At 43.4% G+C, this 12,751-nt stretch overlaps 1 protein-coding gene and 1 pseudogene across 1 annotated transcript in view; one reads left to right on the top strand and one right to left on the bottom strand.

The window, feature by feature from the left end:
- SH3RF1 (SH3 domain containing ring finger 1) overlaps nucleotides 1-12,751 on the bottom strand; it is a 206,222-nt gene that overhangs the window by 81,544 nt on the left and 111,927 nt on the right. The gene's annotated exons all lie outside the window — the stretch shown is intronic.
- LOC100676812 (leucine-rich repeat-containing protein 57-like) lies at nucleotides 9,852-11,232 on the top strand (annotated as a pseudogene).

Here is a 12,751-nt window from a genome sequence, read left to right as displayed (position 1 = left end):
ACTCAATCATTTAGTTATGTCTAAATCACCACAAACTCTGGCTGGTTCCAATTTGACTTTCAAAAACTTTCCAGAAAGAGCTGTGGCAGAGAAAAATCACAGTGTGAAGAAAAACTGCATACAGAATAACAAAGAGTAAAACTGGTAGAGAAAAGGATTTTCTTTTTTAATGTCCTTTGTACAACAAAATAAATGCTGACTTTCCCCCAACAAGGTGATATATTTATCAGGGTGTAAGACCATTTCATGAAAATGCTGATTTTTTAACAGTAAGTTAGTCTCAAGTATCGTCTTAAAATGTCTAAGTTGGGTAATCACTCAATTACGACTTGGCTATCATTGAAAATGCTTCAACTTCAACAGAACTTCAAAGATGAGTAATACAAGTTATCTTTCTAAAGCAATATCAGAAGACACTGAGAATCCCATTAATTCCAAGTATTATTTGTTCTTTCCTTTAACATTTATTTGTGGAGAGTAGTGTGCTGGGCCATTTATATCCAGTGATCATTTTCTTAAGCTTCCACCCCCGCCCCCGGCCCCAAATTTGCTACATAAAGTCAGACCAACTTTAATCAAATCTACCAGCATTTGGAGGATAGTAACTGCAAATAACCAGAAATTGAGAAAATACATTTTTTTTTTTTTTTGCCCTTATTCTAATGTCACAGTGTTCTCTTTAATTACACATTTTCTTCAGCTTTCTCCAGTAGATTCTTGCCAGCCAGCCTTCCTCCTCTACTCCAGACCTGGTTCCAATTCCCTTCTGGCTTCGGAAAATGGGCTAACAAGGCCAGCCTTCGCACTTCTCTGGTGTCCTGGCAACTTCTTTATGTACTCAGTGCCTGCACAGCCTCCATCCGCTCCGTCCACCCCGTGCACACTCAGCCCCATACACATGCTCTATTCACACCCTGTGCACATTCAGCCCCTATACACACGCTCTATTCACTCCCCGTGCACACTCAGTGCCTGCACAGCCTCCATCTGCTCCATCTACCCCGTGCACACTCAGCCCCTATACACATGCTCTATTCACCCCCTGTGCACACTCAGCCCCATACACATGCTCTATTCACACCCTGTGCACATTCAGTGCCTGCACAGCCTCCATCTGCTCCGTCCACCCCGTGCACACTCAGCCCCTATACACACGCTCTGTTCACCCCCTGTGCACACTCAGCCCCTCTACACATGCTCTATTCACCCCCGTGCACACTCAGCCCCTATACACACGCTCTGTTCACCCCCCGTGCACACTCAGTGCCTGCACAGCCTCCATCCGCTCCATCTACCCCGTGCACACTCAGCCCCTATACACATGCTCTATTCACCCCCGTGCACACTCAGCCCCTAAACACACGCTCTATTCACCCCCCGTGCACACTCAGCCCCTATACACACGCTCTGTTCACCCCCTGTGCACACTCAGCCCCTATACACACGCTCTATTCACCCCCTGTGCACACTGAGCCCCTATACACATGCTCTATTCACCCCCTGTGCACACTCAGCCCCTGTACACATGCTCTATTCACCCCCTGTGCACACTCAGCCCCATACACATGCTCTATTCACACCCTGTGCACATTCAGTGCCTGCACAGCCTCCATCTGCTCCGTCCACCCCGTGCACACTCAGCCCCTATACACACGCTCTGTTCACCCCCTGTGCACACTCAGCCCCTATACACATGCTCTGTTCACCCCCTGTGCACACTCAGCCCCTATACACACGCTCTGTTCACCCCCTGTGCACACTCAGCCCCTATACACACGCTCTATTCACCCCCTGTGCACACTGAGCCCCTATACACATGCTCTATTCACCCCCTGTGCACACTCAGCCCCTATACACACGCTCTATTCACCCCCGTGCACACTCAGTACCTGCACAGCCTCCATCCCCTCAGTCCACATTCTGTGCACACTCAGCCCCTGTACACATGCTCTATCCACCCCCCTGTGCACACTCAGTACCTGCACAGCCTCCACCCACTCCGTCCACCCCCTGTGCACACTCAGCCCCTGTACACACGCTCTATCCACGCCCTGTGCACTCTCAGTGCCTGCACAGCCTCCATCCCCTCCGTCCACCCTCTGTGTACATTCAGCCTCTGTATACATGGTCTATCCACTTCCTGTGTGCACTCAGCATCTGCACAGCCTCCATCCACTCTGTCCACCCCCTGTGCACACTAAACTCCCACACACAGGCTCTATCTACCCCCTGTGCACACTCAACTCCTGCACACATGCTCTATTCAGCCCCCGTGCACACTCAACTCCCACACACAGGCTCTATCTACTCCCTGTGCACACTCAACTCCTGCACACACGCTCTAGTCACCCCCCGTGCACACTCAACTCCCACACACAGGCTCTATCCACCCCCTGTGCACACAGCCCCTGCACACACACACTATCCACCTGCCGTACACACTCAGCTCCTGCACACACTCCATCACTCTCTATCCACCCCCCGTACACAATCAGCTCCTGCTTAAAACTCCACAAATCCACCTATTCTCAGTTTCTATCCCAACTCTTGACTGAACAGCTATCAGGCAGTTATAGTTTTCAGCTTTGTTTTGGCATTGGTAATAATTTGAGAAAGAGAGGGAAACAAACAAACAAAATCAAAATGCTAGGGGTAAGGAAGAAGAGACTAGGCAGTAGCTTTCTCACCAATTTCCCTTGGCTGAGCTTTCAAAAAAAAAAAAACAACAAGATATGAGACCCTTTGTTAATCCCTGCCCCCACCCAGGAACTACAATATAGAGAAAAGATCAGTGCGCACCTGTGGGGATTAAGGCCCCACCTCCTTGGTTTCCTCCTCCTACTCTCCAGGACAGCCTAGGGGCACAGGATGAAAGGCAATGTTGTAGCAGGAGAAGAGGACTACAGGGCATCATTTAGGAAATACCTGTATTTAGGGGACAGAAAAAACCAGCAACTACAGAGGTAGGAAGAGAGCCAGGAGAATACAACCACAGTAGCAAGAATAATTCCTGGAGCATGGTCTTGTCCACATCACCTATGTCTTTACAATCTGGAGATAGTTCCCAATTACCTCTTAAATCAAGTTAATGTTCTAAATCATGAGTTTTATGGCCCTCCATTTGAATTGACCGTTCCACCTCATATTTTCCACTCCCAGCAAGCAAACCAGCCTGCTGTCATCACCTCCAACCTGAAACATGCCATTCCTCCCCAACCAACATTCATCCAGAACATTCCATCTCTCTTTCCACCTCCCCACCTGAGTCCCCAGCACTTGTATATACATCCTCATACACCTACAGCTGATAATTTATGTTGCATTTCTTTCATTTGCATTTTTATATCTGTCTAGACCACTGCTCTGATGCTTGGAATCAGGTGTCAATAAGGCCAAGATCAGAGATCTGATTCTTGTGAAATTCAAAATGACGGACTTTTTCCCAGATGTAACCAGCACATGTCCTTCAGGACTCAGATCAGGCATTGCCCTCTGGGGGAAGATTCTCCTAACCTCCCACCACCCAGTCCAGGAGATGGTGTTGCTCTCATGTACACCTGGAATGTCTTATGCATACTTTTATCATGATATTTATTTCACTGAATTACAACTCTCAGTTTACAAAACTGTCTCCTCCTACTAGACCTGAACTTCCTAGAGGTCTGGGACCATGTGATATTCATCTTTATATTACAAGCACCTACCTCAGTGTCTGTGAATAAATTCTTGCTGGACGAATAAACGAAAAACTAAAGGTTGTCTCTGGTGGGCTGGGTGCTAAGATGTGGATGGCTAAGTGGAAAAATACCAAATCCAAAGGAAAGACGATTCTATGGATAGTGTGGTTCACCATCTTTGAAGGTACTCTTCATGAATAGTAACTCCTCAAATGCTGTTACTCTATCTTTTTGAAACTGTCCTTAGTGCCTACTAGCAAAATCAACCAAATTCATTGCCGTCAAGTCGATTCCAACTCATAGCAACCCTACAGGACAGAGCAGAACTGCTCCACAGGGTTTCCAATGAGAAGCTGGTGGATTTGAACTGCCAACCTTTTGCTTAGCAGCCAAGCTCTTAACTACTGTGTCACCATGCCTACTACAGTACAGAGCATATGCTGGGTACTTGATACTGAGACATGGAAGGAGTGAAAATACTGAAGGAGGAATTTCATTTCCTATCCCCTAAGGTTGCTGAGAAGCCTGGGACACAGGAAAGTGCTATAGAAAAACCTGGGAAAATCTGAGCTAGTTGGTACTGTTCACTAGTGTGCACCTGAAGGTGCACCAGAAACATATCTAAAAACAACATATTTTAGAAAGGGGCAGTTGCGTGTTTTGTATTTAGCACATAGATGGCATCTGAAAAATGTGAAGTTATGTAGCAAATCACAGCAAACAGATGTTTTTCTTACAAACTCATTTAGTGGTTATGAGGAAAGACTCATGTAGCTGATACATAGTTTTTTACTTGGATGGCCTTAAGGCAGTACCCAACAGACAGACAAATCATTAAAGAAAACAAACCTTACGAACAGCTATCAGGGAGATAGCTAGGGAGAATGCGGTCACTGAAATGAATGCAGGAAATTCATATCACTCATTGGACTGAATATTAATGTTCTGTTTCACCACACGTTTAATAATAAGGTTTGTTGTTCTTGTTATCGTCAGCTGCCGTGGAGTTGGCCACCAACTCATGGAGACCCCACGCACAACAGAACCAAACGCTGCCTGCTCCTGCGCCATCACTGTGATTAGTTCCGGATCAGACTGTCGTGACTCACTGGCTGCTTTTCAGAAGTACATTGCCAGGCCTTTCTTCCCAGTCCTTTTCAGTCTGCAAGCGCCACTAAAACCTGTTCAGCATAGCAACATGCAAGTCACCCGTGACAGAGGGGTGGTGGCTGCTCAGGAGGTGCACTGGCCAGGAATCATAATAATTAAGATTAAAAAAAAAAACCAACCCAAGCCCATTGCCATCGAGTCCATTCCAACTCATAGCGACCCTACAGGGCAGAGTAGAACCTCCCCAAATGGTTCCCAAGGAGTGCCTGGTGAATTCAAGCTGCCAACCTTTTGGTTAGCAGCCATGGCACTTAACCACTATGCCACCCACCCAAACCAAACCCACTGCCGTCAAGTCGATTCTGACTCACAGCGACCCTATAGGACAGGGTAGAACTGCCCCACAGAGTTTCCAAGGAGCGCCTGGCATGTTCGAACTGCCGACGTCTTGGTTAGCAGCTGTAGCACTTAACCACTACACCACCACGGTTTCCACTATGCCACCAGGGTCTCCAATAACTGTTTTGCAAAGAGTAGGAAAACCTACCAGGAAAATTCCCTACAGTAACTTAAGCTACCATTTGGAGGGCTCATGACACTATGGGGTATATATTTCCTGGTAAAAAGCTAAGTTTGTACCTATGTTTGGAAAACAGTTTGATTCCCAGCAAAGAAACTGCACTGCCTTTGCCTCAAATCACCCACCCGATCCTGAAAACCAAACCAAATCCGTTGCCGTCATGTCAATTCCGATTCACAGTGACCTTGCAGGACAGAGCAGAACTGCCCCACAGGGTTTCCAAGGAGCAGCTGGTGGATTTGAACAGCCAACCTTTTGGTTAGCAGTCAAGCTCTTAACCACTGAGTAACCAGGGCTCCACCTGATCCTGACGAGTCGGGGAGAAACAGACGGGAGGAATGACCATGTGCCAGGAACTCTGTAAAGCATCCTGTCTTATCCTTATAGAGGTCCCTATCCCTAAGGAGAATAAGAAATACAAAGGGACAGGGTGTGCGGAAGCAAGTTTTAATATTAAATAGGGAGGTTTGATATTAAATAGGGAAGGCCTCGTTTTAATTCGATTGCTCAGCTTTAATTTTCTTGTCCAGTGTTTTCATTAGTATTCGTCTGAGAGTATATTCACATAACTTAGACACGACATTAAATGTGAAAGATAGTTCACAATTTCAGAATTAAAACAACACTGAACAGTCCCACACTTACACAGTCAATTAATATTCAACAAAGGTGAAAAGGCAATTTAATTGGAGAAAGGGAAAAAAATGAGTCTTGGCCCTTACCTCTCACCATATATAAAATTAATTTGAGAAGAATCCCAGAATTAAATGTAAAAGCATAAACTGTACGGCTTCCCGAAGAAAACACAGCAGTCTATTTTAGTGATGGGATAGGCAAATATTTCTTAAAGAGGTTAGGAAAGCAATAACTATAAAAACTGATCAAGTGGACTTCATCAAAGTTTAAAAGTCCTGATCAACAAGAGACACAGTGAAGAAAATAAAAACGAAAGTCACGGACTGGGACAAATATTCACAATACATTTACCTGCCAAAGAACTCGAATCTGGAAATGTAAAGCACCCTTACAAATCAACAACAAACACTCAATTTAAAAATGGGCAAAGGATTTGAACCCGTACCATACCGTACCCGTTGCTGTCGAGTCGATTCTGACTCATAGCAACTCTAAAGGACAGAGTAGAACTGCCCCACAGAGTTTCCAAGGAGCGCCTGGCGGATTTGAACTGCCGACCTTTTGGTTAGCAGCCATAGCACTTAACCACTACACCACCACGAACAGACACTTCAAAAAGGAAGACTGATGCATAGCCATTTAATACATTAAAAGGTGCCCAACATCATTAGTCATCACAGAAATTTAAATTAAACCTGCAATGAAATATTATTTTATATTCATTAAAAAAGCCATAACCCACTGCTGTTGAGTCGATTCTAACTCATTGCAACCCTACTGGACAGAGTAGAACTGCCCCACAGGGTTTCCAAGAAGCACCTGGTGGATTCAAACTGCCGACCTCTTGATTAGCAGCCATAGCTCTTAACCACTACGCTACCAGGGTTTCTTTCTACCCATTACAAAAAAACCAAACCCACTGCCATCGAGTTGATTCCGACTCATAGCGACCCTATAGAACAGAGTAGAACTGCCCCATAGAGTTTCCAAGGAGCACCTGGCAGATTCAAACTGCTGACCTCTTGGTTAACAGCCACAGCACTTAACCACTACACCACCAGGGTTTCCTTCTACCCGTAAGAGTGATTAAAATTTAAAACAAAAACCAAAAAACCTGACAACAACAAACGTGGTCAAAGATGTGAAGCAACTAGAACTCTTACACATTGCTAGTGGAACGGTACAAATGCTTTGGAAAAAGATGCTTGACAGTTTCTTCTTATAAAGTTATACAAATACCTATTCTATGAGCCAGCAATTCCATTCCTGGGTGTTTAGCCAAGAGATATGAAAACATACACCCACACAAAAATTTATATAAAAATGTTCATCGCAGCACTATTCATAATACCAAAAAATGAAAACAACTCAATGCCCATCAACTGAACGGATAAACAATGGAATCCTACTCAGCCATAAAAAAAAAAAAGGAATTATTGATACACGAGTGAAAAAAAAATCCAGAAGTACTGTCTAATTACATTTACATGACATTCCAAAGAACTGGTTAAACGAACCTATTGTAAGAGAAATCAGAACAGTGGTTGCCTATGAGGAGTAGGGAAGGAGACGGGAAACTTACTGAGATTTAGAGTATGCTCTGTATCTTGACTGAGATGTTAGTTATCCAGGTGTATACATTTGTCAAAACTCATTGGACTGTGCACTTATGATTTCACAGATATAAATTTATATCTGCGTGCAGTTCACAAACATAAATTTTACTTCAATATAAAAACGTTTAAAAGAATAAGCCGATGGTGGCACATAGGAAAAAAGAATTTAGAAATGGCCATATATACCAGATATGTGACAATGTATGGAGGAAAAGATACAAAAACATCACAGTGAAAAACAAGTTACACTGTCAATTGTCAAGAGAACTTTAGAATGGTAAAACTGGAAAAGTAAGAAATTTGAAGTCCAGAAATATGGAAATTAATGCCTAGAAAGATGGTTACTTTCTAAAAGGAAATCCATCACTGATGTACAGAAATGGGTGTACGCAATGTAGAGCTTTGTAAAGTGAAGAACACTCAAGCAAGTCCCATCCTCATCACCAACTATATCAAACCAGTCCAGGGAAACTAAATGCCTCACCTCTGATGCCAAAGAGGAGCCCTGGTGGTGCAGTGATTAAGTAATTGGCTGCTAACTGAAAAGTAGTCAGCGGTTTGAACCCACCAGGTGCTCTGCCAAGAGAAAGATGTGGCAGTCTGCTTCTATAAAGATTAGAACATAAAACCCTATAGGGCAGTTCTACTCTGCCCTATAGGATTGCTATGAATTGGAACTGCACATCTGGTATGAGGTTTTGATCTGATACCAAACGTGTGGTGGATAACAAATCCCACTCCACGTGACAACTGCATCTCTTAGAAATCTCAACTTCCCTTCCCTGGTCAGTCCACACCCCAGATGCAGCACAGCCCTTTCTCTCTCATCCCCATTCACCCAGGGTTATGTCAGCTGGTACCAGTCCCTTCTCTGCTTCTCAAGTCTGATAATCCATTGGATTGACTCACAACCTCCAGGGAAAGGGCTATCTTTAAACTAGCAGAAAAAAGGACACAAACACCATTGGGTGAAGTAGGGGAAGGGTCTCCATGCAGAGTTTCTATGTCCCCAGGAGGAGGGGTTTACCCTCCCAAGAGTAGATGTTCACTCTCACCAACCAGGAAGCTCCACTGAGCATGTCCTCCAAGGCCTTTATTGGCCTCACCATATGGCCATAACATGGGCACTCAGGTCATCCCTCTATCTAATGAGGCCCGACTCACTGGTCTGGATGTTGGTTTGGCTCTCAGGAACGAGGAACAAAGGCCACATTGTTTACTGCAAGGGGGTATCACACTTCGCAAGGGCCTGTGTTATAATATGGCCCTATACTTACCACTAGTCAGCCTCTCCCTAGATGTCCAGCACACATTCTGAATCCCATAAACAAAAGGAACGGAAGACTACAGCATATTTAATGGAGAGAGATAAAGATGATTAAAAGCGTTGCAAAAAACTGTTGTAAAAACTGAGATATATCAGTGGGGCACGATTAGAGTAAGTCTTCAAATACAATGAAAATGTTTTATACAAGGGAAAGTAAGACTGCTTCATATTCACTGACAAAAAAATACAAGCTTAAACTGATGCATGCATTATTTAAGTTGCATAAAAGAATTTCCTGAGAGAGAGGGTTGTGAAATATTGCAATGATTACGATCCCTCTTTCACTGGAGATGTTTAAAAATAGAGCAGTCCCATGAGCTTGGCTCTGCCCAAAGGAAAGGAACAGATTATGACTTATGATCTCTAGTAGTACTCTGATTTCTTGGGAAATCTGATCACTTGAAAGAGCAATTTTATTCTTGATGATTTTGCCCTTTGGGCTTTTTTTTTCCTTTTTCTTTTTTAGGGGTGGAATCTCAAGATGAAGGTAGTGGTGAGGTATGGGAGAGTGAGCAGGGAGGAGACATTTGGAAAGAAGACAAAATGGGAATATGAATTAGTCTATAGAAGTCAAATCAAGCCAGCCTCAATACTCAGAAGTCTATCACAAAAAAAAACAAAACCAAACCCGTTGCTGTCACGCAATTCTGAATCATAGCAACCTTGTAGGACACAGTAGAACTGTCCCCATAGGGATTCCAAGGCTGTACATCTTTACGGAAGCAAACCGCCGTATCTTTCTTCCACAGAACAGCTGGTGGGTTCAAACCACTGACCTTTCAGTTGGTAGCCGAGCACTTAACTACTGCACCATCCAGGCTCTCTAGTCTACGAGAACCTATCATAAAGTCATCAGGAAAAGTAGAAGCAATTGCAGCTGTAGTCAGGCTCACCGACCTGCCTTTCATCTCATTATTTTTGAATATGTCAAAAGAACTAATACAAAATATGTGGGTATCACCATTACTACCATACAAAAGAGTATTTTGATAGTCAATGAAACGTGAAGTTTACTTAGTGAAGACTGAGTTATTAGTTCAGGGTAACGTCCTCTTACTTCGAAATATAATCTTACAAGGAAATAAACCAACACCGTGAAATAAATAGGGTAGAATTAAGGTCTTAAAAATTAACTGACTCTTTTCTCTCACACACACACACACACACACACACACACGCAAACTATATATATATACGCATATGCTCTGGAATTTTGTTTATCGAAAAGCATTAATGGAGGGGCTCTGGGTCTTCCTCTGCCGAGCAGACTGTGAGGTGAGGGGTAGGATGGGGAACAGTGGCCTCCACATTCATGTGGAGACCAAGCAGAAAACGGGTGTCTTTCAGCTCAAAGACTGTGGGCTGACCAAGTTCCCCTCAGAGTTGCAGACGCTGACGAGCAACCTCAGGACTGTCGACTTGTCCAAGAACATCAAGAGACCTCAGCCTATCCTGATAGGGAAGTCCACTCTGCTGAAGAACCTCTCCCTCAACAACAAACTAATTGTTCTACCTGATGTGCTGTGCAATCTGAAAAAACTAGAAATACTAAGCCTAAACAACAATCACCTGGTACAGCTACCATGGCCCTTTGGGCAACTCTCCGCTCTCAAGACGCTGAGCCTCTCTGGGAACCAACCTGGATATGGATAGCCTATGGCACCTGGATGTGATGGAGCTCTCTCAGAACCAGATTCAGAGTATACGTGATATAGTGGGGGAGCTTCAGATCATGGAACTCAGCCTCAACCAGAACCAGGTATCTCAGATCTCACTGATGGTATCTTGCTGTCCTCATCTCAACGTTCTGTGTCTGGAAGAGAACTCTCTTGAGCTCAGCATGCATCCTTAGTGATGCCCAGATCTGTCTGCTCGCTGTGGAAGGCAGTCTTTTTGAGACAAAGAAACCTAGAGAACTAGAAGGCTATGGTAAGTACATGGGGAGGTTCACAGCCACCAAGAAGACGTTTGCATGATGTTCTCCAGGAGCACAGAAACCTTACAGGACACTGACTTGGAACCTCTGTTGGAACCTGGCTGAATCAAAAGCTCCCGTCATTATCAAAGATATCTAGACTAACGAGATGACACTCCAGGAGATAATTTCACTCAACAGTCTTTGTCCTTTTCAGGGCTCACTTAAGCTAAAAGAAAAAGGATCAAGACATAGGAAGAGTCCTCCATTTTGAATCATGGATAGGGCAAAGGACAATGTTGATCTTTAAACCATCGTTAGTTTGGCTTTAAGAAACCAGTAGCTAGTTGCTATTTATATGGTGAGGGAGTGTAGCCTAGGAACAAAATAGCTCCACGTCACAACTTGAAATTTCATGTTTAGTTCCGAAGTGTTCATAAAGTCAACTGCCATTCCACCTCTGTGTTAATACTTCATACTTTTATGAAATTCAAATAGTTTCTGAAGGGCTGCTTTGGTTAGTCTAAGGATTTATGATTTTTTTTCCCGTCCATCAGTTCAATTGCAGTGTTTATCCTTAGAATTTATAATGTATCTAAGTAATATGGGATGATCTGTCTTGATTTTTTAAATGTGGGCTTTGTCAGAGAAGCACTGAAACACCAAGAGATGGTCCCCAAGGCTGCAGTGGCAAATTCTTTCCTATCGCAGGTGCCTTATTGGTAGAGGTCTCTGAAGAGATAAAACCATACATGCAAAACTTCTAAGATAAAAGGAATTTTGATCATCAAGATCCTCCTGAAATTTTGTTAGAAATAATGTCGTATTTCTAGTAACACTTTGCCCTTTCTGTATTTTTCACTCTGCTAATCAAATTACCTATGAAGAAACCATTGCTACGATATTTTAAAACAATCTATGTTTATCAAGTTTATTTTCTGTCTGAATGAGAGAATATACTAAATAAAGAATTTTTAATGGGAAACAAAACTATTAATAGAAAGCTGAGTGCAGAGGCAACCTTAAAGTTTTCCCAACTAGGATCTTTCATCCTTGGTTAAGTCTGTTGGAAAACGAATTTTTAAAAATGGTTTGTAAATATTCTATGGTACTAAAATGAGTGTTGCTGGAAGATATTAATTGCCTATACTCCCCAATTTCTCCATTATATGACTGCTCAAAAAATGCTTCCAGAAAGAAAAATGTCCATTTACAATTAATAATTTTACCAATAGATTGTTATTTTAAAACAAGTAGTTTTAGTAAAAACAAAAAAATCATTGCCTTCAAGTCGATTCCAACTCATACCAACCCTACAGAACAGAGTAGAACTGCTCCAAGAGTAGCGGTTGATTTGAGCTGCCAATCTTTTGGTTAGCAGCCATAGCTCTGACCACTGCACCACCAGTAAACAGTGTATTCCAATTCATGTGTACTCATTACCAAAAATAAGATATAGAGCAACTGATGGGGACGAAGTTTACTAAAAGTAAGATCAGACAAGCCTAAATCCAACTCTTGATGTTGTTAGGGGCCATCGAGTTGGTTCTGACTTACAGCCACCCTGTGTACAACGGAACAAAACACAGCCTGGTGCTGCACCATCCTCAATTCTCACAATCGTTTCTATGCTTGAGCCCATTGTTGGAGCTACTGTGTCAATCCATCTTGTCGAGGGTCTTCCTCTTTTTCGCTGACCCTCTACTTTACCAAGCATGGTGTCTTTCTCCAGGGACTGATCCCTCCTGATAACATGTTCAAAGCACGTGAGATGCAGTCTGACCATCCTTGCTTCCAAGGGGCATTCTGGTTGTACTTCTTCCAAGACAGGTTTACTTGTTCTCTTGGCAGTCCACGGTATATTCAATGTTCTTCACCGACACCACAAAT

Source organism: Loxodonta africana, chromosome 21 (genome assembly GCF_030014295.1).
Source record: "Loxodonta africana isolate mLoxAfr1 chromosome 21, mLoxAfr1.hap2, whole genome shotgun sequence".
Taxonomy (NCBI): Eukaryota; Metazoa; Chordata; class Mammalia; order Proboscidea; family Elephantidae; genus Loxodonta; species Loxodonta africana.
Note: the sequence above shows the minus strand (reverse complement) of the source record. Positions and strands in the feature narration are given on the sequence as shown.